This window comes from Anomaloglossus baeobatrachus, chromosome 2, assembly GCF_048569485.1.
Source record: "Anomaloglossus baeobatrachus isolate aAnoBae1 chromosome 2, aAnoBae1.hap1, whole genome shotgun sequence".
Lineage (NCBI taxonomy): Eukaryota > Metazoa > Chordata > Amphibia > Anura > Aromobatidae > Anomaloglossus > Anomaloglossus baeobatrachus.
In genome coordinates, this window is record NC_134354.1 from 562824661 (window position 1) to 562849831 (window position 25171).

General features: G+C 42.1%; 1 protein-coding gene across 4 annotated transcripts in view; it reads right to left on the reverse strand.

The window, feature by feature from the left end:
• Window positions 1–25171, reverse strand: part of NALCN (sodium leak channel, non-selective) — a 1011261-nt gene that overhangs the window by 448153 nt on the left and 537937 nt on the right. The gene's annotated exons all lie outside the window — the stretch shown is intronic.

Consider the following 25171-nt stretch of genomic DNA (forward strand, 5'->3'; position numbering starts at 1 on the left):
AGTAGTGTTCCACCCACGGTAAAGGAGGTCGGGCATTCAGTTGGGATGAGCTCTGGGCCATGCTGTCTTTCTAAAGGCGGCCGGGCCAGCGGACGAGAGCACCCACTGACCCCCGTGTCTCCACAGTGATTAGTACCAGGGCCATCAAAGATAAGCACTTCCCAGTGCAAAAAAGTTTAGACAGTAGAGAGTGTAAGTTCTTATAGTCAGCACGGTTCTCTCTCTTCTGCAGAGCTGCTCTCATGATCAGCAGAGTTCTCTCTACCCTATATAGTGTATGCTCTTATAGTCAGTAAGGTTCTTTCTCTTTCCTGTAGAGTATAAGCTCTTATGTTCAGTAGTGTCCTCTCTGTCTCCTGTATAATGTAAACTATATTGGTCAGCTGGGTCCTCTTCCTGTATAGTGTAAGCTCTTATAGTTAGCAAAGTCCTCTGTCTCTCTCTCTCTCTCTCACCAGTGTAATGTAAGCTCTAATGGTCAGCACAGCTCTCTCTCTCTTTTGTAGAGTGTATGCCCTTGCACTTATGATCAGAGGGTTTTCTTTCTCTCCCCTATAGAATGTAGGCTCTTATGTTCAGCAGTATTCGCTCTATCTCCTGTATAATGTAAACTATAATGGTCATCAAGGTCCTCTCTCCTGAATAGTGTAAGCTATAATGGTTAGCAGGATTCTCTCTCTCTCCATCCCACATGTATTCCTTTGCAATTACAATTTTTCACTGTTTGAAGTTTTGCAAATTTATTCACTGTGAATTGAATTTTGGGGGAAATATTCGCTATTTTAAATTTTAAAAGACCCGCGCATCACTATTTACTATATGTAAAATTCTAAAGTATTAATCCATGTCCACCTGCCATGTGGCAGTCTATGAGCACCATGAGGCTGTACGACAAGGTGCCATTGGGTAGACAGATCTCCCATGTCAAAATCTTTACATCCTATGGCTTAATGTTTTAATGTAGCAACTGCAGCAGAATGTCGTCTGTATTTACAGATATCATCTGCTAATGACAGTCACAGATCCATGCCTTCCACTAGACATACTGTAATATACCATCTTATGTAATCTTACCTTGTAGTATAAAGTTCTATTTGAGGTGTTCTTATTGTATATGCCTTCATGTTACAACTCCTTTATATAAATGCAAGAAACATTTGTAAAATATGTTAGATAACTCCTAAAACGTTGTTTAACTATTAAAAACTAATGGGCAAATACTTGAAATACTTTTTTTGTTCATGCAACTGTATTTGCTCTCAAATCGTGTAAAACTATTAAGAGCTTTTTTAGGAAGCATTTTCTGATGCCTAGTTTGTAAGTAACAGCATGAAATCATCACGTTCTTTGAAAAATAGGCCTTTCTAAGCATTGACAAGGGCAAGTGGAACATCTCAACATTACATTGACATCTTATTGAGAAGCCATGAAGCTCAATATGCTCCATGTTCAGAGAAGATGATATAATAGCTAAAATGACAGTAAAAAAAGCTCTTAGTTAAATGGTACAACTACAGTGCACCTCAACAACAGGAAATTGGCAGTCATATGATATTGGTATTATAAAATCATAGCTTTATGTACAACAATTTTAACCTCTGGTAGGCACAATGTAGGAATGATTCATGAACAGAAATCTATATTTTTAATCAAACGCCATACCTATTTTTAACAGAATCCTGAACTGATTGAAACATGTTTGTAGGGTTTTACTAGTGCTGTATACTGTATATCTGACCAGCAAGTAGTAACACAAAGAACAACATAAATCTCATAAACATTTTACAAGATAGTAATAATTTATAATTTTGAAATGTATTTTTAATTCTCTGTCACTGCATTATAATTTATTTATTTTTACTTATTAAAGTATTATTTTTTCCAAGTTTCTTAACTCTCTTTTTTGCAATGGTTACTTGTTTAAAAATAATAGCAAGTTTCTTCATGGTGATTGTAAGCCTATGTGCCCACGGGGAAAGTGTCCTCCGGATATATCCGCAGGAGCTCCCAGAAAACCGCAGCACAACTTTGTCTGTTTACATGCTGCGGTTTTATTGCGGATTGTCCTGCGGATATGCTGCGGTATTCTGCATTGAGGATACAGTACCATGGCTTCGGCACTGCATCCTCAATGCAGAACAAGTGCTGCAGTGATTGGGGAGTTCATACTTACCTCCACCATGCAGCACTTCACTCTCCTGCCGTGTCTGTCAGTGTCGGCACTTTGCAGGAGAAGGTGGGCGGGCCTTAACTTGCTCCGGCTGTCACATGACCGGAGCTCGTGCAGGCCCCGCCCACCTCCTCCTTCCTGCTCCTGGCTCCAGTCCATCGCGCTCCTCTGCACTAGTGGAAGTGACTCGGGTGTCTGCTATCAAGGCAGGTAAGTATGGGACCCTGCGGAGAAATCTGCAGGAATAATTCACATGTTGCAGATTTTTCCGGAGGGAAATCCGCATTATTTCTGCTGCGGAAAAAAATGCAGCATGGGCACAGCACTCCCCAAATGCCATAGAAATGGCTGGAGACTCGCTGCTCTGCGGATTTTTGAAAAATCCGCGGAATTTACGCGAAAAAATCATGTCCGATTCCGCAAATTTTCTGCAGCGTGGGCACATAGCCTAGCCTATTTATATATATATATATATATATATATATATATATATATATATAAAAACACACAGTGTATGTGTGTTTGTGTGGGTGTTCAATTTCAATGGTTTGGCACCCTTGAAATTGTTCCACAAAAGCGAAGTATTTCTCCCAGAAAATTAATGGATTACACATTTTGTTCTTCCCATGTTTATTTATTTGTGTGTATTGGAACAACACAAAAAAACAGAGGGGAAATAAGCTAATTCGACAAAACCGCCAAAATGGGTCAGTCAGAATTGTTGGCACCTTTTCAAAATTATGGATAAACAACTCTGTTTCAAGCATGTGATTCTCCTTCAAACTCACCTGTGGCAAGTAATAAGTGTGATCAAAATGAAAATCACACCTGATACAAATCAGATACAAAGGGGAAACGCTGACTCAATCTTTGCATTGTGTGTCTGTGTGTGCCACACTAAACATGGAGAACAGAAAGAGTAGAAGATAACTGTCTGAGGCCTGGAGAAACAAAATTGTTGAAAAATATCAATAATCTCAAGGATACAAGTCCACCAGAGCCCTTCATGTTCCTTTGTGCACAATGCAAAAAACCAATTGCAAAGCAACCCTTTAAAATATAACTTTTAATTTATTTGTTTAAAAGGTACATATAACAAAATAACACTCAAAAGAATACATGAGAGGAGAAATATAGACAGGTAAATTTGACCATGTAGAGCTGTCAGAGAGAGGGTGAGAGGCAACTAGCCATCATCAATCCTAGTACCCTCTAATAAGCAGTGGAGGGTATGAAGCCCTAATGTTCATGGTGCCCTTGCTCAACATTGGGGCTTCCTAAAAATCCCTATTAATTATCTACTCTTAATAACAATACACTCGTGATACACCGATATTGATAATAAAAACTGGAATTAATTTGGTCATATACAAAAATATTTAAAAAGCACAAAATCGTTACTTAGCTTAAGAAGATGCCAGTCTCAACTCCTGGTCCCAATGTGTTTCCTCTCATTGTTCTTGGGGTCCATCAGGGGACAAATTCGTAAGGAGCCTGGAGTTAGAGATACTGCATTCTAGACCTATGATCTAAAATGCTAAAGGATAATACCTTTGCCTACAGTTTCTTTGTATACTATAGTCCTTGAAAAAGACCAAAGATTGTGGTCGTAACGTTGGACTTGGATATTTTATTTTTTGACACCCTTACAAGAATAACACAAAAATAAAAACCTTTACAAAAAATCCTTTTTTTCATGTAAGCTTCATTAGTGTGCCGGAATTTTTCTATATATTGGATACCTGCTTTTTCCGAGCACCTTATTTATTATATAGTTGAGCCAGGCCTAACTTCTATATAGGGAACAAGACACAGACTGACTTGCACCAAAGTTGATTTGGCACTGATTGGCCAGAGCAGCAACATTCACAGAAGGCAGGTGTCTGATTACACTCCTGGAGATTCTGACCATACCTTACCACAGGTGAGTTAAGACTCTCTAGCAACAGTAGGATGTAGCAGTGCTGAATATATTGCCAGGAGCAAGTCAATATGTGTTCTGACATTGGGATGAGCAGAGCGGCGTTTACCAGCCATACGTGTAATGGGTGTGACAACAGGCGTGACAGACATCATGAAATCTGAAGACTACCAAAGGATTTTGGGTTCTAGGCCATGGATTTTCTAGCAGGACAATGAGTCCAAAAATACTTCATGAAGCACCCAGAAATGGATGGAAACAAAGCACTGGAGAGTTCTGAAGTGGCCAGCAATGAGTCCGGATCTAAGTCCCACTGAACAACTAGGTAGAGATCTTTAAATTGCTGTTGAGAGAAGGAATCCTTCAACTATCATAGACCTGGAGCAGTTTGCAAAAGAGAAGTGGTCCAAAATTCCAGTTGAGAGGTGTAAAAACATTGTTGATGGTTATTGGAAGCAATTGATTGCAGTTATTTATTCCACAGGATATACAACCAAATATTAAGTTGAGGGTGACAACAATTTTGTCCAGCCCATTTTTGGAGTTGTGTGTGAAATTATATCCAATTTTCCTTTTCTCTATTTTTTTTTATTGTATTGTTCCAATACAGACAAAAAATAAATATGTCTATTAACAAAACATGTGTAATTGCAATTATTTTATTATTTAGTGGAAGAAATACTTCATTTTCTTTAACAATTTCCAAGGTGCCAACACTTTTGAGCATGACTATATATACAGTACAGACAAAAAGTTTGGACACACCTTCTCATTCAAAGAGTTTTCTTTATTTTCATGACTCTGAAAATTGTAGATTTAGATTGAAGGCATCAAAACTATGAATTAACACATGTGCAATGAAATACTTAACAAGAAAGTGTGAAAAAACTTTAAATATGTCTTATATCCTAGGTTCTTCAAAGTAGCCACCTTTTGCTTGATTACTGCTTTGCACACTCTTGGCATTTTCTTGATTAGCTTTAAGAGGTAGTCATCGGAAATGTTTTTCAATTCACAGGTGTTCCTTGTCAAGTTTAATAAGTGGGATTTCTTGCCTTATAAATGGGGTTGGGACCATCAGTTGTGTTGTGCAGAAGTCTGCTGGATACACAGCTGATAGTCCTACTGAATAGACTGTTAGAAATTGTATTATGGCAAGCACAAAGCAGCTAATTAAAGAAAAATGAGTGGCCATCATTACTTTAAGAAATGAAGGTCAGTCAGTCTGAAAAATTGGGAGAACTTTGAAAGTGTCCCCAAGTGCAGTGGCAAAAACCATAAAACGCTACAAAGAAACATGCTCACATGGGGACTGCCCCAGGAAAGGAAGACCAAGAGTCATCTCTGCTGTGGAGGATACGTTTATCCGAGTCACCAGCCTCAGAAATTGCAGGTTAACAGCAGCTCAGATTAGAGACCGGGTCAATGCCACACAGAGTTCTAGTAGCAGACACATCTCTAGAACAACTGTTAGGAGGAGACTTTGTTCAGCAGGCCTTTATGGTAAAATAGCTGATAGGAAACCTCTGCTAAGGACAGGCAGGGAAATCTGTGCTTTAGTCTGATGAGTCCAAATTTGAGATCTTTGGATCCAACCACTTTGTCTTTGTGCGATGCAGAAAAGGTGAACGGATGGACTCTACATGCCTAGTTCCCACCGTGAAGCATGGAGGAGGAGGTGTGAGGGTGTGGGGGTGCTTTGCTGGTGACACTGTTGTGGATTTATTCAAAATTGAAAGCATACTAAACCAGCAGGGCTACCACAGCATCTTGCAGCGGCATGCTATTCCATCCGGTTTGCGTTTAGTTGAACCATCATTTATTTTTCAACAGGACAATGACCCCAAACACACCTCTAGGCTGTGTAAGGGCTATTTGACTAAGAAGGAGAGTGATAGGGTGCTATGCCAGATGACCTGGTCTCCAAAGTCACCAGACCTGAACCCAATCGAGATGGTTTGGGGGTGAGCTGGACCGCAGAGTGAAGGCAAAAGGGCCAACAAGTGCTAAGCATCTCTGGGAACACCTTCAAGACTGTTAGAAGACCATTTCCGGTGACTACCTCTTCAAGCTCATCAAGAGAATGCCAAGAGTGTGCAAAGGAGTAATCAAAGCAAAAGGTGGATACTTTGAAGACCCTAGAAAATAAGACATATTTTCAGTTGTTTCACACTTTTTTGTTAAGTATTTAATTCCACGTGTTAATTCATAGTTTTGATGCTTTCAATGTGAATCTACAATATTCAGAGTCATGAAAATAAAGAAAACTCTTTGAATGAGAAGGTGTGTCCAAACATTTGATCTGTACTGTATCTATCTATCTATCTATATATATATATAAACACTTTCCCTGGCTAAACAAGATCATCAATCAGCAAAATTATCATTTATATCTTGCTAAAATATATACTCGCTTAATTATCTAACAGTAGATTCCCCAGTGACCCCTCAGACTTCCCAAAAGGTACCAATTAGTAATAGAAAATGGGTTAACCATTTGCTCAATGTCCTTGTACAATATTTTAAATTAAATTGTTTTCTTCTCCTAACTCTCTCTCAATGTGGCCAATTTCCGTTTTTGCATTTTCTTTTTTATATTCCCCTTCTTCCAAGAGCTATAACTTTTATATTTTTCTGTCCAGATGGACATATGAGGGCTTGTTTTTTTAGTAGGACAAGTCGTACTTTTGAATGACACCATTCATTTTAATATATAATGTACTGGAAATTGGGGAGAAAATCCAAGTGCAATAAAATTGTGAAAAAATTGCAATTCTGTCATTGTTTTTGTGAATTGTTTTTACGACATACAATGTGTAGTAAACATGACCTGGTAAAATGATTCTCCTCATCAGTATGATTACGGTGATACCAAACTTATCCAGTTCTTTTATTATTTTAGTGGTGACTAAAATCAGAGCTTTGAAAAATAACATTTTTTTTTATTGTCATCATTTTCCAAGACTCGCAGCATTTTTTATTTTTTAGTCGATAGAGCTTTGTGAAGGCTTATGGTTTGAGGGGGAGACAATGTTATAATTGATACCATTTTGGGATAGATTTGACACTTTCATCGCTTCTCACAGCATTTTTTGTGATATTGCTGTGACCAAAAATGTTAACTTTTGCGTTGTTAAATTTTCTTCTCTTTACAGTGTTTAAGAATCAGGTGAATTTTTAAAAATACTTTGATAGATAGGCCTATTTTGAACTCAGCGATACCACAGTATTGCTGCATAAAGTAAAAATCATGGTGTCCCTTGAAGCCGGCCACAAGCAGAGTTTCAGTGGAGCTCCATGACAAGCAGAGGTCTTAAACAGAATCCTGACTATCATGGCAACCCATCCTCACTAGAGATGAGCGAACCGGTTGCGGTTCGGCTCGAGTTCGGTTCACCGAACAGAGGTCTCGTTCGAGTTCGGTTCGGCAAACCGCATAGGAAACAATAGGAGGCAATCACAAACACATAAAAACACCTATAAAACACCCTCAAAGGTGTCCAAAAGATGACAAACAACTCACAACACAACACAAACACATGGGAAAGTGACAAGAACATATACTCATGCGAAAACAAAAGAGCTGGACAAGGAAAAAGAAGAGGAGACACAGATATAGGCATGGCACGCCCTTCTAAAATCATGTAAAACACTGCAAGGTTACTCCAAGCGGAGTCTCCCCTTTTTCCAAAAATTGGGCCACACACACACACCCACCCCTTCAGTGGCAGCACTTGTGCCCCAGTTGTACACTTCACAGCTAAATTTGCATCAAGCACATTCAAAAATACGCCATACTTAACCGTCCCCAGGATGACACCGGGGTAGGTAGCTAAGTCTTTCCTGATCCCAGCTCTGTTCACCTTGGCTCCTTTTAAAAAACACAGCAAGCAAGGGTTACTCCAAGCGGAGTCTCCCTTTTTTCCAAAAATTGGGCCCCACACACACCCACCCCTTCAGTGGCAGCACTTGTGCCCCAGTTGTACACTTCACAGGTAGATTTGCATCAAGCACATTCAAAAATACGCCATCCTTAACCGTCCCCAGGATGACACCGGGGTAGGTAGCTAAGTCTTTCCTGATCCCAGCTCTGTTCATCTTGGCTCCTTTTAAAAAACACAGCAAGCAAGGGTTACTCCAAGCGGAGTCTCCCTTTTTTCCAAAAATTGGGCCACACACACACCCACCCCTTCAGTGGCAGCACTTGTGCCCCAGTTGTACACTTCACAGCTAGATTTGCATCAAGCACATTCAAAAATACGCCATCCTTAACCGTCCCCAGGATGACACCGGGGTAGGTAGCTAAGTCTTTCCTGATCCCAGTTCTATTCATCTTGGATCATTTTTAAAAACAATGTATGGAAGGGTTACTCCAAGCGGAGTCTCCCTTTTAACCAAAAATTGGGCCCCACACACACCCACCCCTTCAGTGGCAGCACTTGTGCCCCATGTACACTTCACAGCTAGATTTGCATCAAGCACATTCAAAAATACGCCATACTTAACCGTCCCCAGGATGACCCCGGGATAGGTAGCAAAGTCTTTGCTGAACCATGACTTGTTCATCTTGGCTCCTTTTAAAAAACACAGCAATCAAGGGATACTCCAAGCGGAGTCTCCCTTTTTTCCAAAAATTGGGCCACACACACACCCACCCCTTCAGTGGCAGCACTTGTGCCCCAGTTGTACACTTCATAGGTAGATTTGCATCAAGCACATTCAAAAATACGCCATCCTTAACCGTCCCCAGGATGACACCGGGGTAGGTAGCTAAGTCTTTCCTGATCCCAGCTCTGTTCATCTTGGCTCCTTTTAAAAAACACAGCAAGCAAGGGTTACTCCAAGCGGAGTCTCCCTTTTTTTCCAAAATTGGGCCACACACACACACACACTCCTTCAGTGGCAGCACTTGTGCCCCAGTTGTACACTTCACATCTAGATTTGCATCAAGCACATTCAAAAATACGCCATACTTAACCGTCCCCAGGATGACCCCGGGGTAGGTAGCAAAGTCTTTGCTGAACCATGACTTGTTCATCTTGGCTCCTTTTAAAAAACACAGCAAGCAAGGGTTACTCCAAGCGGAGTCTCCCTTTTTTCCAAATATTGGGCCACACACACACCCACCCCTTCAGTGGCAGCACTTGTGCCCCAGTTGTACACTTCACAGGTAGATTTGCATCAAGCACATTCAAAATCCACAAGCATTTACTCTCCCCAGGATGACACAAGGGTAGTAAATTCCTTGTGGATCCATGACTTGTTCATTTTGATGAACGTTAGTCTGTCCACATTGTCACTGGACAGACGCGTACGCTTATCTGTCAGCACACACCCAGCAGCACTGAAGACACGTTCAGAGACAATGCTCGCAGCTGGACACGACAAAATCTCCAAGGCGTAAGTGGAAAGCTCTGGCCATTTTTCAAGAGTTGAAGCCCAAAATGAGCAAGGCTCCATTTGCAAAGTCATGGCATCGATGTTCATTTGGAGATACTCAGACTTGTTGTCTCTGGTGGCCTTGCTAAGGATGGTCTAAAAAAATTATGAAAAGATTCAATAAAATTGCTGTTACCAGCACCAGATACGGTGCTACTAGTATGGGTAGACTGTTGAAGATGACGAGACCGTCCCATGTTTGTCAAGTTACAACTGGGAGATTCACTCCCTGCACCACGGTTGTTTGGTGGAAAAGCCGAGCTAAGATCGAGTAACAGCTTCTGCTGATACTCCTGCATACGTGCGTCCCTTTCTATGGCTGGAATTATGTCACAAAATTTGGACTTGTACCGGGGATCTAATAGTGTGGCAAGCCAGTAGTCATCATCACTTCTAATTTTGACAATACGAGGGTCATGTTGGAGGTAGTGCAGCAAGAAGGCGCTCATGTGTCTTGCGCAGCCATGCGGACCAAGTCCACGCTGTGTTTGTGGCATAGAGGTGCTAACCGTTCTTTCTTCCTCTGACATCTCCCCCCAACCTCTTTCAACAGAAATTTGACCACGGTCTCCCTCATCCGCTGAGTCTTCCATGTCCATGGACAGTTCGTCCTCCATTTCTTCATGTTCTCCTGCACCTTCCTCAACATTTCGCCTGCTACTATGCGCCCTTGTTGATCCCTGTCCCCCATGGTCCCATGCTTGCCGTGTTGGTAATGATGAACGTCTGGACCTTGGTGATGTTGTTGTGTCTTGCGCATATGAATCCTCCTGTAGTCCCTCCCCTTCCTGTTGTCCTACCCCCTGACTTCAAATAGTGTTTAACCTATGGTCCAGCATGTAAATGACTGGAATTGTCATGCTGATAATGGCATTGTCAGCGCTAAACATATTCGTCGCCATGTCGAAACTGTGCAGAAGGGTGCATAGGTCCTTGATCTGAGACCACTCCATCAGGGTGATCTGCCCCACCTCTGCATCTCGTTGGCCCAGGCTATACGTCATGACGTAATGCACCAGGGCTCGACGATGCTGCCACAGTCGCTGTAACATGTGGAGAGTCAAATTCCAGCGTGTCGGCACATCGCATTTCAGGCGATGAACCGGCAGGCCGAAAGACTTCTGGAGCGATGCAAGTCGCTCAGCAGCGGTGGTTGAACGGCGGAAGTGAGCAGACAGTTTTCGTGCCCTGTTCAGAAGGCCATCTAGGCCGGGATAGTGTGTTAAAAATTGCTGGACAACAAGGTTCAACACGAGAGCCATACAAGGCACGTGTGTCACCTTGCCCAGGAGAAGGGCCGCACCCAGGTTTGCAGCATTGTCGCACACGGCCTTACCAGGCTGCAGGTTGAGTGGAGACAACCATTTATTAAACTCAGTCTCCAGAGCTGCCCACAACTCAACCACTGTGTGACTCTTATTTCCAAGACATTTCAAGCTAAAGACCGCCTGATGCCGTTGCGCTCTGCTGCCAGCATAGTAATGAGGGGCGCGTGATTCCTTCTGCGCAGTTAGAACAATGGTGGCCTGACCAGGCAGGCTTGGGGCGGAGGTGGAGGACCCAGACGAGGTGGAGGAGGCAGAAGCAGTGGCGGAACTTGGACAGACAGAGGATTGACACACAAGTCGTGGGGACGGCAAGACTTGTGCAGCAGACCCTTCACCATCTATCACCATAGTTACCCAGTGCCCAGTCAGCGACATGTAACGTCCCTGTCCATGCTTACTGGTCCAAGTATCGGTGGTGAAATGCACCCGTTCACACACAGAGTTTCTCAAGGAAGCGGTGATGTTGTGTGCGACATGCTGGTGTAGCGCGGGCACACCTTTCTTAGAGAAGTAGTGGCGACTAAGCATCTGGTACTGGGGCACAGTGACAGACATAAGGTCTCTAAAATCCTGTGTGTCCACCAGGCGGAAAGGCAGCATTTCGGTAGCCAAGAGCTTACAGAGGGATAAAGTCAACCTCTTAGCTTTGTCATGGGTCGCAGGAAATGGCCTTTTATTTGTCCACATCTGAGGGACAGAGATCTGGCTGCTGTGTGTAGATGGTGTTGAGTAGGGTGTCCCTGGAAAAATGCAGGTTTGTGAGGAAAGTGCAGGCGTAGACATGATGTTGCCTTCATCCAACGTTGGTGCTATCGATGTCTGAGAGAGCTGTACACACGCACTTGTTTCCCCTTCCAAACCAACTGACGACCTACCAAGCAAACTGCCTGTTGCAGTTACAGTGGTGGAAGTTGTGCGTGGAAAACCAGATGTGACAGCTGTCCGTACAGTCCTAGAAGATGAAGAGCACGCGGATGCACTGGAAGGGGCAGGCAGTGGATGGTTCGCTCCGCTAGGCCGCATTGCAGCATGGTGAGCTTCCCACTGGGACATATGATATTTATTCATGTGACGATTCATGGAAGAAGTTGTCAAACTGCTGAGCTTTTGCCCTCTACTAACAGAATCACGACAAATTTTACAGATCACATAATTTGGGCGATCTTTTGCTATGTCAAAAAAGGACCAGGCTAGGCAAGGCTTAGAGGGCATGCGACCTGCTGATCCACCCCGACTAGTGCTCAGAGGCACAGTGGTGGCTGAGGATGCAGTTCTAGACGTGCTACCAGTACTCCGACTCTGTCTAGGAAGGCGCAAGGTAACTTCGTCGTCAGTTGCATCCTCCTCCACCGCCTCTGTTGACCTCCTCGAGTGCCTGACTGTGGGTTGACAGTAGGTGGGATCTAGAACTTCCTCATCAATTGTTGTGTTTGCACTCCCCTCACCCTCAGACTGAGCCTCTTCTTGCCCTGACCGAATATTTAAGTTGTCATCCCAATCTGGGATCTGCGTCTCATCGTCATCAGTATGTTCCTCATTGTCTATTACAACAGGTGTTTCAGTTTGTGAATAAGGGTCAACATTATGCTCAGAAACTTGTTCATCACGGCCTGAATCTGAGTCACAAAGGTTCTGGGCTTCACTGCAGACCATTTCCTGGTCTGTACTCACTGTAGCTTGGGAGCAGACCTCTGATTCCCAGGCTATAGTGTGACTGAACAGCTCTGCAGACTCAGCCATCTCAGTTCCACCATACTGTGCAGGGCGGATGGAGACTTCAGAGCTGGGAGAAAGCAAGTGTGATTGGGATGACAACTCAGAGGACTGGTGTTTTTTGGATGCGGTAGTTGAGGTGGCAGAGAGGGCACTTGTTGGACCACTTGAAATCCATTCAAGCATTTTCTTTTTTTGGCCATCATCTACCTTTGTTCCAGTTGTTCGTGTCCGTAAAAAAGGGAGCACATCGGATTTTCCACGGTAAGTAGTAGACATCTTACTTTTGCTGGAAGATGGTCTATCTTCAGCAGATGTTAATGGAGCTTTCCCTCCTTCCCCATGGACAATCCCTTTTTTTCCTTTTCCAACATGCCTCTTCCCCTTTCCACCAGCATCTGTCATTTTGACTCTCATTTTGATTGCGACATGATTGTGCACTTAAAATGTGGTAGTAAAAATTGAGAGGTGGTGTAGATTGCAGCGGTGGTCTATCTTTATTAACAGCAGAATAAACAACAATAACTATCCCTGACAATGCAACTACGGCCCTTAAACTGGCAGCATAGTTTGCTAGTATAATGGCTTAGTAACAATGAGCTTGAGTGTGCAATGCAGTGGTGCTGCAAATAGCTTTGCACCAGTGGGACAATAATGGAAGTCCAACAGCCACTTTTAACAGAGAACAATAGAGGAAAATAGGGTTTTTTTGAGCCGCGCCAATGATCACTTCTCAGGTATTCAGATTAATGGATCTTTATTTTGCACAGGTCTACGCGTCTCTGGAGTCTCAGCTCCCTTCCTCAGGACCATCAGGCATAAGAACACATCAAATCTCTAGGGATGATGGGAAGGGAGCTGAGACTCCAGAAACGCGTAGACCTGTGCAAAATAAAGATCCATTAATCTGAATACCTGAGAAGTGATCATTGGCGCGGCTCAAAAAAACCCTATTTTCCTCTATTGCTCTCTGTTATCTGCAGTCTGGGTTGCTGCTGCCTTGATCAAAACTTTCCATGCCTGCATAGTAGTTGTGACTTTCACAACTTCACTTGGTGAGTATTACTGCTCCCTGCCCTGTCTCTACCCCGTGTGTTATTGGGGTAAAACCCTATTGCGCTTCTTCTCCACAGCTTTTTACTCATCAACAGCCACTTTTAGGATGCCACTAAGTTTACTCAGTGTTTGCTAGTATAATGGCTTAGTAACAATGAGTTTGAGTGTGCAATGCAGAGGTGCTGCAAATAGATTCGCATTAGTGGGACACTAATGGAAGTCCAACAGCCACTTTTAGGATGCCACTAAGTTTACTCAGTGTTTGCTAGTATAATGGCTTAGTAACAATGAGTTTGAGTGTGCAATGCAGTGGTGCTGCAAATAGCTTGGCACCAGTGGGACACTAATGGAAGTCCAACAGCCACTTTTAGGATGCCACTAAGTTTACTCAGTGTTTGCTAGTATAATGGCTTAGTAACAATGAGCTTGAGTGTGCAACGCAGTGGTGCTGCAAATAGATTTGCACTAGTGGGACACTAATGGAAGTCCAACAGCCACTTTTAGGATGCCACTAAGTTTACTCAGTGTTTGCTAGTATAATGGCTTAGTAACAATGAGTTTGAGTGTGCAATGCAGAGGTGCTGCAAATAGATTTGCACTAGTGGGACACTAATGGAAGTCCAATAGCCACTTTTAGGATGCCACTAAGTTTACTCAGTGTTTGCTAGTATAATGGCTTAGTAACAATGAGCTTGAGTGTGCAAAGGGCAGGAGGGTACAGTGGCAGGGTTGTGGGTCAGTGTACAGGAAAGGAAGCCTAACTTTCTATCCCTCCTAATGGGGAAATGCAGCGAGGAAGTCCCTGACCTTAGCTACACAGACGCTGTTATCTGTAGCTGTTAAAATCTGTTTCCACGGACCTGACTGTCACCTATGGCTCTGAGCCTGCTGTTATTAGCCCTTACAAGGGCTAATAGAAAGTTCTATCCCTATTCTGTATAGCGCTGTGTGTAGAGCGTACACAGCAGTAACGGAGACAGGAGCTACGCCAGCGGTGACTGACACCCAGACGCAGAAAAGATAATGGCATCCGGACGGGCAGATACCCGTTTTTATAATGCAGGGACATGTGACATGGACATCCTATCACACGTGCCGTTGCTTCTCTGGCTAAAAGTCCACTTAGCTGTGTGTGTGTCTGGGATTGGCTGACATGTTGGCCCGCCCCACTACACGCGCGCGCTTAGGGAAGGAAGACAAGGAAAAAAAAAAAAATGGCGATCGCCATTATCCCAGCAGCAGTGATCTGAATGCGCTGTTCCCGCACACTATACGCTGAAATTTCATAATAGTGTGAGTCACAGAGTGACTTACACTATTACAGCAGAAAGCCAGCTAGTAATTAGCTTGGCTTTTTGCTGCTAGAACCGTTTTCGAACGTAACTAGAACTATCGAGCTTTAGCAAAACGCTCGAGTTCTAGTTCGATCTAGAACAGCCCACAAAATCACTCAAACCGCGAACTGGAGAACCACGAACTGCGCTCAACTCTAATCCTCACCCCACTATCATGTCTATGTGCCCCCATGCCAGTACACTGCTAATGCTGTTCTCAGTTTGACAGTGTATTTAACAGGTTTACAATGACTGGCAGAGCGCCACCAGAGATTGTTAGAGGCACGTCATGGTTGCAATATACACCATTTACCTGCTGAGTAAGGAGTAAAAGCACCCCAGGAGTCCGCTCCATACCACCGATATCGACTTGCACCAAACTTGTACGGTAGATGTCGGTAAAGGGTTAGACAATTTTCCTGTCCATTTTTCTTTTTACTTTTCAATAACAGGTCTTTCTATGATCAGAAAGCATTACATTTGTGCTAGAAAGTCTTGGCTTGTAGTTAAAGAATTTCTCATACTAAAATCCTTCTAAGAATGTTAATAGGACAGGCGCATGTATGTATGCATTTGAGTACATGCAGTAGGAAATTTCATCCCCAATTCATGTGTAGGAAGATATCTTCTAAGTGGATAATCTGTTGTAATACTAGAGATACCAGACATACAGAGGCTAAAAACACACTCACACTGCTTTCCACCCAGTCTTTCTAATCCAATATTGGAGACATCAGGGTTGTTGAGGTAAGAAGAGGCTGATCACTCAGCTGTCTATGCTGTCTTTCTGATGTAATACTTGAGATATCTAGAACGGTAAGAAGAGGCTGCTCACACTGCTTGTTACAAGTGTGTCACAACCTGAGTTGATCTCGAGGGGATCTGGGATCAGAAGATCTTAGCATGTTGTTGATTGCAGATCTTCTTTAGTGATGGCTCGTTATTTACCTTGAGTTGGAGTGTATTTCATTCCTTCCAGTACTGAAGGGGTTAAGGTTGATTTCTATCCTGCAGTGATCTAACAGGTAGTTGTAATCTCAGCTGCAGTCAAACCCTGCTGCTATAAGTATCCTCTCCTCAATCCTTCCTATGTCGGTCCCTTGCTCATACTTGTGCTGTCCACTTGGAAAGAGCCAGTCTCTGGAGAAAGCTGAGGTGTTGCTTCAGTTACACCTGAGAACATCCTGCTGAAGTGTTATTTGTTGTGTCTTTCTCCACATGTTTTTCTTTCCTATCTTGTGTTGGCTTATTGCAGTAGCAAGACTAGTGTTTTGCTGGCCTTCACTAATTTGGGTGAGTTCATGGCCAGTGAGGGCCTAGGCACGTGATTGCCGTGTGGGTGAAAGGACCCGTCTATGGACGTTAGGGAGTGCAGTGATCAGTCTCAGTTGAGTGTTACGAGGTGACTTTGCTCTCCTCTCCTTAGCACCAGGGCCTTCCATTGTATTGCTATCCTGGTGTTTGCACTGTGATATGCCATTAGCCAGATGTATTATCAGACCTGGAACGATAGATGAAGTCACATTGTGACACTACTGTTCACTTTGTCTTTCTCATCTAATATTGTAGATACCTGGATTGCTAAGGTAAGAAGAAGCTGATCACAATTATGTCCAGACTGTCTTTTTCATCTAATATTGAAGATAAATGGAGTGCCAAGCTAAGATGAGACTGCTCACACTGCTGTCAATCCTATCTTTTTGATCTAATACTTGAAATACCAGGCAGGCTTAGGTAAAATGAGGCTGCTCACTCTGCTATCCGCCCTTGCTTTCCAATTTATTACTAGAGATCACAGAAGTGCTGAGGTAACAACAGTCTACTTACACTGGCGTTCACTCTATCTTTTTCATCTAATACTGGAGATACCTGGATTGCTATTGCCATATAGAGGCCACTCACATGTATGTCCAGCCTCTCTTTCTCATCTAATAATCTAATACTGAAAATACATGGAGTGCTGCTCACTTTGCTTTCCGTCCTTGCTTTACGATTTATTACTAGAGATTGTATGGAGTCATGGAGTGCTGAGGTAAGAAGCATCTGCTCGCACTGTTGACCACCCTGTATTATTTAGCTAATACTGGAAATAACAGGGGTGATGAGGCTACGTGGAGACTGGTCACACTACTATTCACTGTCTTTCTGACCTAATACTTGAGATATCAGGGATGTTGTATTAAGAAGAGGTTGCTCAAACCACTAACCATTCTGTCTATCTAATTTAATACTGGAGATACTAGGGGTGTTAAGTCAGAAGAGGCCGCTCACACTACTTTCCATGCTGTCTTTCTGATCTATAACTGAAGATACTAGGGGCAATGAAGTAAGAAAAAAAGTCAGCTAACATTTTGTCTTTCTGAGGTAAAGGCCCCATTACACATAGCGATGTCGTTAGCGAGATCGCTGAAATGTCACAGGTTTTGTGATGCAACAGTGACCTCGCTAGCGATCTCGCTACGTGTGATACATAGCAGAAACTGGTCCCCCGCTGTGATATCGCCAATTGCACCTGAACGTTCTGGTTCATTTTTAGATTGTTGGTGTCACGCTGGGCAGCATGCATCGCTGTATTTGACAGCATAACAACAACGAGCGACCTCGTTGGCATGCCTGGGTGGAAACACTACGCTTCTATGAGGTCTGAATCGTCGGAATAGCTGCTGTGTGACAGGGTCCCAACGACCGCCCAGGTCGTTAAACGGATCGTCGTTATCATTGCTGCGTCATTAATTAGATCTGTCTGTTTGCCAGCTCACTAGCGACCATGTAATGACGTACCAGCGATCCTGACCAGGTTGTATTGTTGTCGGGATCACTGAAACGTCGCTACGTGTAATGGGACCTTAACATAGGAGATTCCAACAGTGCGGAGATAAGAACCATTGTTTGATTTTGCACACAAAACTGTGTTTACGATTGCAATGGCCATGAAGGTTTGCTGCAAAAAGCTCTTCTGCAAAAAAAACCATCTATAGGTTTAGCAGATCAATAGTTAAGAAAACAGAAATGTTATTCTAAATAGAATGCATTGAATATACTGGCCATGTGGGAACCAAGTTGATGATGCCATATTGAAGGCTCATTTTTATGGTTATTTACTGCATACCTCAACAGCTGTATGTGAACAGATTTTACTGTGATTACAGGACATTATAAGGACACAAGGAACAGATGATTAGGGAATCCAATCACTTGTACATGACAGTGATGAATATGGTACACAATTGAGAGAGAAATAAAACAAAAATGAGTAAATTATTTTTTGGGAGAAATTGTAAAGTACTTATGAGTTATGAATATATTTAATTTTTCCTAATGTGTCTGCTCAACTATACTCTGAATGTTTTAGGGGTTTTTTCTATAAAGAAATTAATTGCAAAAACAAAGGTCAAAAGAAACGTAGAGCCGCAAGACTGAATTCATATAACCAGATTGACAAAGCTGTGGAATGTTCTAGTATGTGGTATATGAGCCATAGGAAAGCAACTCAGAAATGCTACATTAGACTTCTGCTACAACAGCCAGAGAGCTCGCATGTAATTATAGATCTGAACGACATTAAGAGAACTTTCAAATGCCACTCAAATGGAAATGTGTCCATTTAAAGCAGAGGTCTTTCAGTATGCAAATATCCCATGATTTTCCTCCTTCCACACTAAAATGATCGGTTCTGATAAAAAATGTAATGCATTTAATCTTTTGGAAGCACTAAAGAAAATGTGTGAGTGTGTTTGCTGGCACTTTCCAGATAAAATCAAGCCATCAGAGATACAGGAATAGAAAAAAAAGATAACTACAATTTGTAGCCATGGCAACAACGAACTGGTGCTTATTCTCTGATGTCAAGTAAAAGAATAACTAGGAGAAAACATACAATTTAAAGGCATTAGTGAAAGTGGGAGGTCTAATTTCACCAAGGACCTATGCTGTGAAATGGCTAAGCAGTTTAGAGTTACTGTGCTGGTCTACAGGGATGAACATATCCAAGTGTATAACTTATGTAGAGCAGCACAGTACTGTACATTGTCGCTAATTTTTGTGCTATTAGCTTGATATGTCCACATCTGTGCCAATTATTTTTTTTTTGTATTAAAGGGACAGGTTTCCTCTATTTAATTTGAAAGGAGCAAAATATAGGCAAAGAGAGTCTAATTCCAGGTATGCGTCACTTGTTAGTCTCTTACCTGTAGTTTCAATACAATTGTTGCTTTATCAGCAGGAGATTAATATTGCCTTACTATGTCTCAGTCTCAGCCTAGTCCAGCTTATCTGTGTAACCCCTCCTATACCACTGATTGGCAGCTTGCTGTAGGCGGGGTTACATAGGACTCTCCATTCTGATCATTGCTACATTTACAACAGAGAATATATGGGTTCTATCAAAACTGCAGCAAGTCTAGTAAGTGATACATTTCTGGAATCAGACTTTTTGCCCCAAATCATGCTACTCTCATATTACATCACAAAAGCCTGCTGACAGATTTCTTTTAATGTAATCAAAATACAAAATGGAGCTGGGTAGCAAGTTGTCTACAATATCCTTTTAAATATCCTAGAATATCGTACTTATAGCTCTTATGCAGACCACGTGTAATCAGGAGGGAAATGGGTAATGTGCCGCACTATCACCAGATGGCAGATGTTGATTACTCCATTTTTTCTAATACAGGTCAGTTCAACGTGTTTCAAGGACTGACTATCCCCTTCATCAGGACATCAAGGAACCATCAACCATCAGAGACAGTTTGATGGTTCCTTGATGTCCTGATGAAGGGGATAGTCAGTCGCTGAAATGCGTTGGGTAGTCAACATCTGTCATCTCGTGATAGCGCTGCACATTACTCATCTCCATCCTGATTATACGTGGCTACTACGGGGCTGCAGCTGTTGCCATTTCTTCATAAGCTGCACTAGGAGTTGTGACTTTCACAACCCTAGTAGGTGAGTGTGATTCTGTTTGTCACCAATTGGTGTTTATCTGGTAAGACCCTAATGCGCTCTCTCCCTCCATAGTTATTGTATCTTATGCAGACCAGCTTCAGACTAGTTACAAACTATGAACTCAGTGTAGCCAAACGCTACATTTACACTCCCTTCTATCTATCCATCCCTTTTGTCTCAGTTATGTGGTATATTTAGAAGATATTGACTGAAAGGTCTATCCATTACTAATTTTAAATCTTAAAAATGAGACCAGTATGGTATAAAAAAAAAAAAATCTGCTTACCAAAGTTCTGCACTCTCCATGTACCTCCGTGGCCTCCTTGCTTCCTATTCCAGAGGAGGATGTCATGTGGGAGCAGCAGCCAATCAGCAGCTATGGACTGGCTGCAGTAAAAATGTTCTATCTTTAGGAAAGAGCACGGAGACTCAGAAGAAACATCCCCACTGCAGTACCTATTGCTTGGCCGAGGACACGAGCAATACAATGTAGGAAGGTCAGGGTCCGTATGTTTGGGGTTTTTTTTCTTTTCATTTTTACATCCTATCCCAATTGTATAATACAAATTCCTTATTTTCAGTAGCTGTAGCATAAAATACAAAGAAAGGCAATGAATCTAATATGGGCACTGAAATAATAAATGTTAGAGTATTTAATACGGTATTAATTTCCAATGTATTATGCTATTCATTTATGTGATAATCATTTGTAGTAAGCATGAAATCAAATAAGGTTCTGACACTCCTCACAAGCTTCCAGTGGAGACTATTCATTTTTACAAGAATAACATATAATGTTCATTTATTTTTGCAGTTCAAAGTTCCAAACCCAAATGTCCCAATTTTAAGCTAATTGGTTGTGATGGCCAAGGTCTACAAAGCATCATACCTTTTGTACAAATGGAAGTATTGATGCTAGAGTAAAGAAAGAATTAATTTGATGATGCACAAATAAATTTGAAGAATGTGAACTTTTGCATATTTTCAAATGGATTGTGCTTAGTATGAACCAAAGGCTGTGGAGTTGGAGTCGTTTTGGGTGGAGTAAAAAAGATGTATCAACTTCATTGCCCCCAAAAATGTTAAATATCACATGTTATTAAAATAGTTTCTTATTAATACTTATTAAATGCATAGTTTGTCGTATATTTACTTTTATAAGAATTCAAGAAAGTTTAGAAATGTTAAACTTCTTAATATGCTATGTTTTACAATATAGCCACTAATGAATGAGTTGAACCTGAAGTTGGAGTTGGTTTAGAAAAATACAGGAGTCAGAATTTTGACTTATTGTCTCCACAGTCTCGTTATAAACTTTCATTTTAATCTATATTAATGGATATACCCATAAGGGCTGCCAAATTATTTACATATTTTATGATTTTCCCTCTCTATATAATCTAAAAAGAAGAGCAATTTATCTAAATATGCACTAGAGGGCACCACAGAGCTATTATAAGTAGTAATGTCTTGCATGTCAGTCACAGCGTATGTTTTTATGAACCTGTGTACAATTTCTAGGTGCGAATGTGTTTCTATTGCTAGATAAATAGAATACAAACTGGGAAGAGTACAGGGGAGCAATACAAAGAAAACTAATGGAAACATTTATATACACTGCTGAACATTACAATCATAAGACCAAGAAATAAAAGTCATGGAATAATGGAAATGACAGAATCAATGGACAGATAGATAATATGTAAATGATGAAAAATGGAAACAAAATGTTAAAAATATCTTCTTATTTAGCATTGAGTATGAGTGCCACATACAGAAATGCAGTCACATGCCTTGGCAGCTATCAATGAGATTATTAACCTCTTCACGACCAAGGACGTAGTGGTACATCCTTGGTCACCTCCTCCCAGTTACCACGGGCTTGCCACCCGCACAGCTCTGCAGATCTGATTAGATGTGTGGCTTACAGGCACAGGTGGATCAGAGGTCCACCCACGTCTGTTAACCCTGACAGAGCAACTTAAATGGCTGTAACAAGGATTGCGCAGTTCCTTGCCACTATCGGAGGGGCAGCTTGGTATTGCCATGGTAGTGTGGGGTCAGCTGATGACCACTGACGTTACCATGACTCAGTTCCTGTGAGAGCCGACAGGAACGCTGCCAATCTGCTGATCAGAGCTTTTACCTCTGATTAGTAGAAATGAGCAAGCAATCAGAATGTGCAGTGATAAAGTCCCCAGGGGGACTAGTAAAAATAAATAAATAATGTAAAAAAAGTCTTTAAAAATATGGAAAAATAAAAAAACCCTAAACGTTCAAATTAACCCCCATTAGTCCCATTGAAAATAAAACAGTTAAAAAACAACTGAATGTACACATATTTGAAATCTCCACCTTGAGAAATGTCCAATCTATCAAAATATAAAATCAATTAATCTGCTTGGTACACGGCGTAGCGAGAACAAAATTCCAAACGTCAAAATTACGTTTTCCGGTTGCTGCAAAATTTTTTAAAAATGCAATAACAGGCGATTAAAATGTAGCATCTGAACAAAAATGGCATAATATAAAACTTCAGCTCAAGACACAAAAAATAGCCATCACTAAGCCCCAGATCCCAAAAAATGAGAACGCTACGGGTCTCAGAAAATGGCACCAAAAGTGCTATTCTAATTTTGGACAAACTTCTGAATTCTTTTTAACCCCTTAAATAAAGATAAACGTTTATATGTTTGGTATCTACGAACTCGTAACCACGTGAGGCATCATATAAATACATCAGTTTTACCATATAGTGAACACTATTAATAACAAACCCCCAAAACCATTGTGAAATTGGACTTTTTTGCCATTTCACCGCACTTGGAATTTCTTATCCAGTTTTCCAGTACAATATATGGTAAAACTAATGATTTCATTCAAAAGTACAACTCGTCCCTCAAACAATAAGATCTGATATGGCAAAATTGATAAAAAAAATAAAAAAGTTAGGACTCTCAGAAGAAGGGGAGGAAAAAATGAAATTGAAAAATGGCAAATTGCCCGGGGATGGAGGGGTTAATGGTTGTCTAAGGAAGGCTCTGCCATGCTGAATACACATGGTCACACAAATCATCAAGATTCACTGCTGTCAGCACTAGAGATGAGCCACCCCCCAGCGTTCGAGTTCGGTTCGCCGAACGGAGGCTCTGTTCGACGAAAGTTCGACGAACCGTTCGACGAACCACTCGAACCCCATTGAAAACAATGGGAGACAAACACATAAAAACACATTATACATGTACACATACAGTTAATAAATATTGCCATAACACTTACAGGTCCCCACAACGCGTCCTGCACTCTGTCTCCCGCTACTATTCCTTCCGATAATCGCTGTGTCCTCCCGGTAACCAGCACTGATGACAGGACCTATCGTGACGTCAAAATAACATGTGACCAGTCACGTGTCTATTATCTCATTGGCTACAGACTGGTCACATGGCTAGACGTCATTGCTAGGTCCTATCAGTGCATCTCTCCGGTAAGCGGTGCTCGTTTGAGCATGTACGTGTTCCGGCGAAATGCTATGGCACATGGTCGACTCCCCGTTCCTGCATGTGGGCGCTCTTTACAGAGTCAGCCCACATGCAGGGACTAGGTGTCACAGCCGGTAAATAGCGGCACCGGGAATCACGTGATTGAAGCACCGTTGCTATGGTAACTCGCCTGTCAGCGGTGACGTCACCGCTTACAGCACGCAGCTTCTGCTCACTCACTGAGTGAATAGACTGCACGGGAACAGCAGTGTCTTCCTCCCATGAAGTGCTGTCTGATGTAGCAGAGCTGCATGGGTTGAAGGAGAAAGAAGACAAAAGACCATGGATCGTGGAGGGATGAAAGAGAGTAATAAACATGGAGTCTCTAAGTGTGTCTGTGTATTTATTTCTATTAAAGTATTTTTTCTCTGTGTAGTGTCTTTTTTTTTAACCCTTTATTGGAGATTCTTAATGGCCGGGTCAAACTTGCCTGACATTAAGAATCTCTGGCTTAATACTAGCTAGTAAAACAAAGCTAGTATTAACTCATTATTACCCAGCAAGCCATCCGGCTTCAGGGCTGCTGGAAGAGTTGGATACAGCGCCAGATGATGGCACTTCTATGAAAGCGCCATTTTCTGGGGCGGCTGTGGACTACAATTTGCAGCAGAGGGGCCCAGAAACCTCGGGCTAACCTGTGCTGCGGATTCCAATCCCCAGTTGCCTAGTTGTACCTGGCTGGACACAAAAATGCGGTGAAGCCCAAATGTTTTTTTTTTAATTATTTCATGAAATAATTAAAAAAAGGGCTTCCCTATATTTTTAGTTCCCAGCCAGGTACAAATAGGCAGCTGGGGGTTGGAGGCAGCTGTACCTGCCTGCTGTACCTGGCTAGCATACAAAAATATGGCGGCGCTCACGTCATTTTTTTTTTAGTTTTTTGCAAAAAAAATAAAAAATGCTTCCCTGGATTTTCCATTGCCAGTGAAGGTAACACCAAGCAGTGGGGGTTAGATGCCAGTAGCTGCTTAGATTACTCTTAGCTAGCAATACAAAAAATGCAGCGGGAGCTCATATATTTTTTTTAATTATTTATTTAAATAACTAAAAAAAAAAAATGGGCTTCCCTGTATTTTGATTGCCTGACATCACAGTACTGTAAAAATAAATCATTAAAAAAAATGATGTAGCGCTCCGCTGCATTTTTGATTCTCAGCGCAGATAAAGCAGACAGCTACGGGTTGCCACCCCCATCTGCCTGGCGTTACCTTGGCTGGCAATCAAAATACAGGGAAGCAATTAATTTCTTTTATTTAAAACAATAGTTTAAAAAAAAAATGAAGTGGAGTCCCCCCATTTTTGATAGCCAGCTAGCATAAAGCAGACGGCTGTAGCCTGAAAACCACAGCTGGCAGCTTTACTGTGGTTGGTGATCCAATCTGGAGGTCACCCCAGGCTATTTTTTTATAATTATTTTATAAATAATAATAATTACAAAAAAAGTAGGGTCCCCCCCAAATTGGATCACCAGCCAAGGTAAAGCGGACAGCTGTGGTCTGGTATTCTCAGGGTGGGAAGGTCCATAGTTATTGGCCCTTCACAGCCTACAAATAGCAGGCCACAGGCGCCCCAGAAATGGCGCATACACTAGATGCGCCAATCCTGGCGCTTCACCCCAGCTCATCCCGTGCCCTGGTGCAGTGGCAAACGGGGTAATAAATGGGGTTGATACTAGCTTTAAGGTCACCTGACATCAAGCCCAGCAGTTTGTGATGTCATGGCATCTA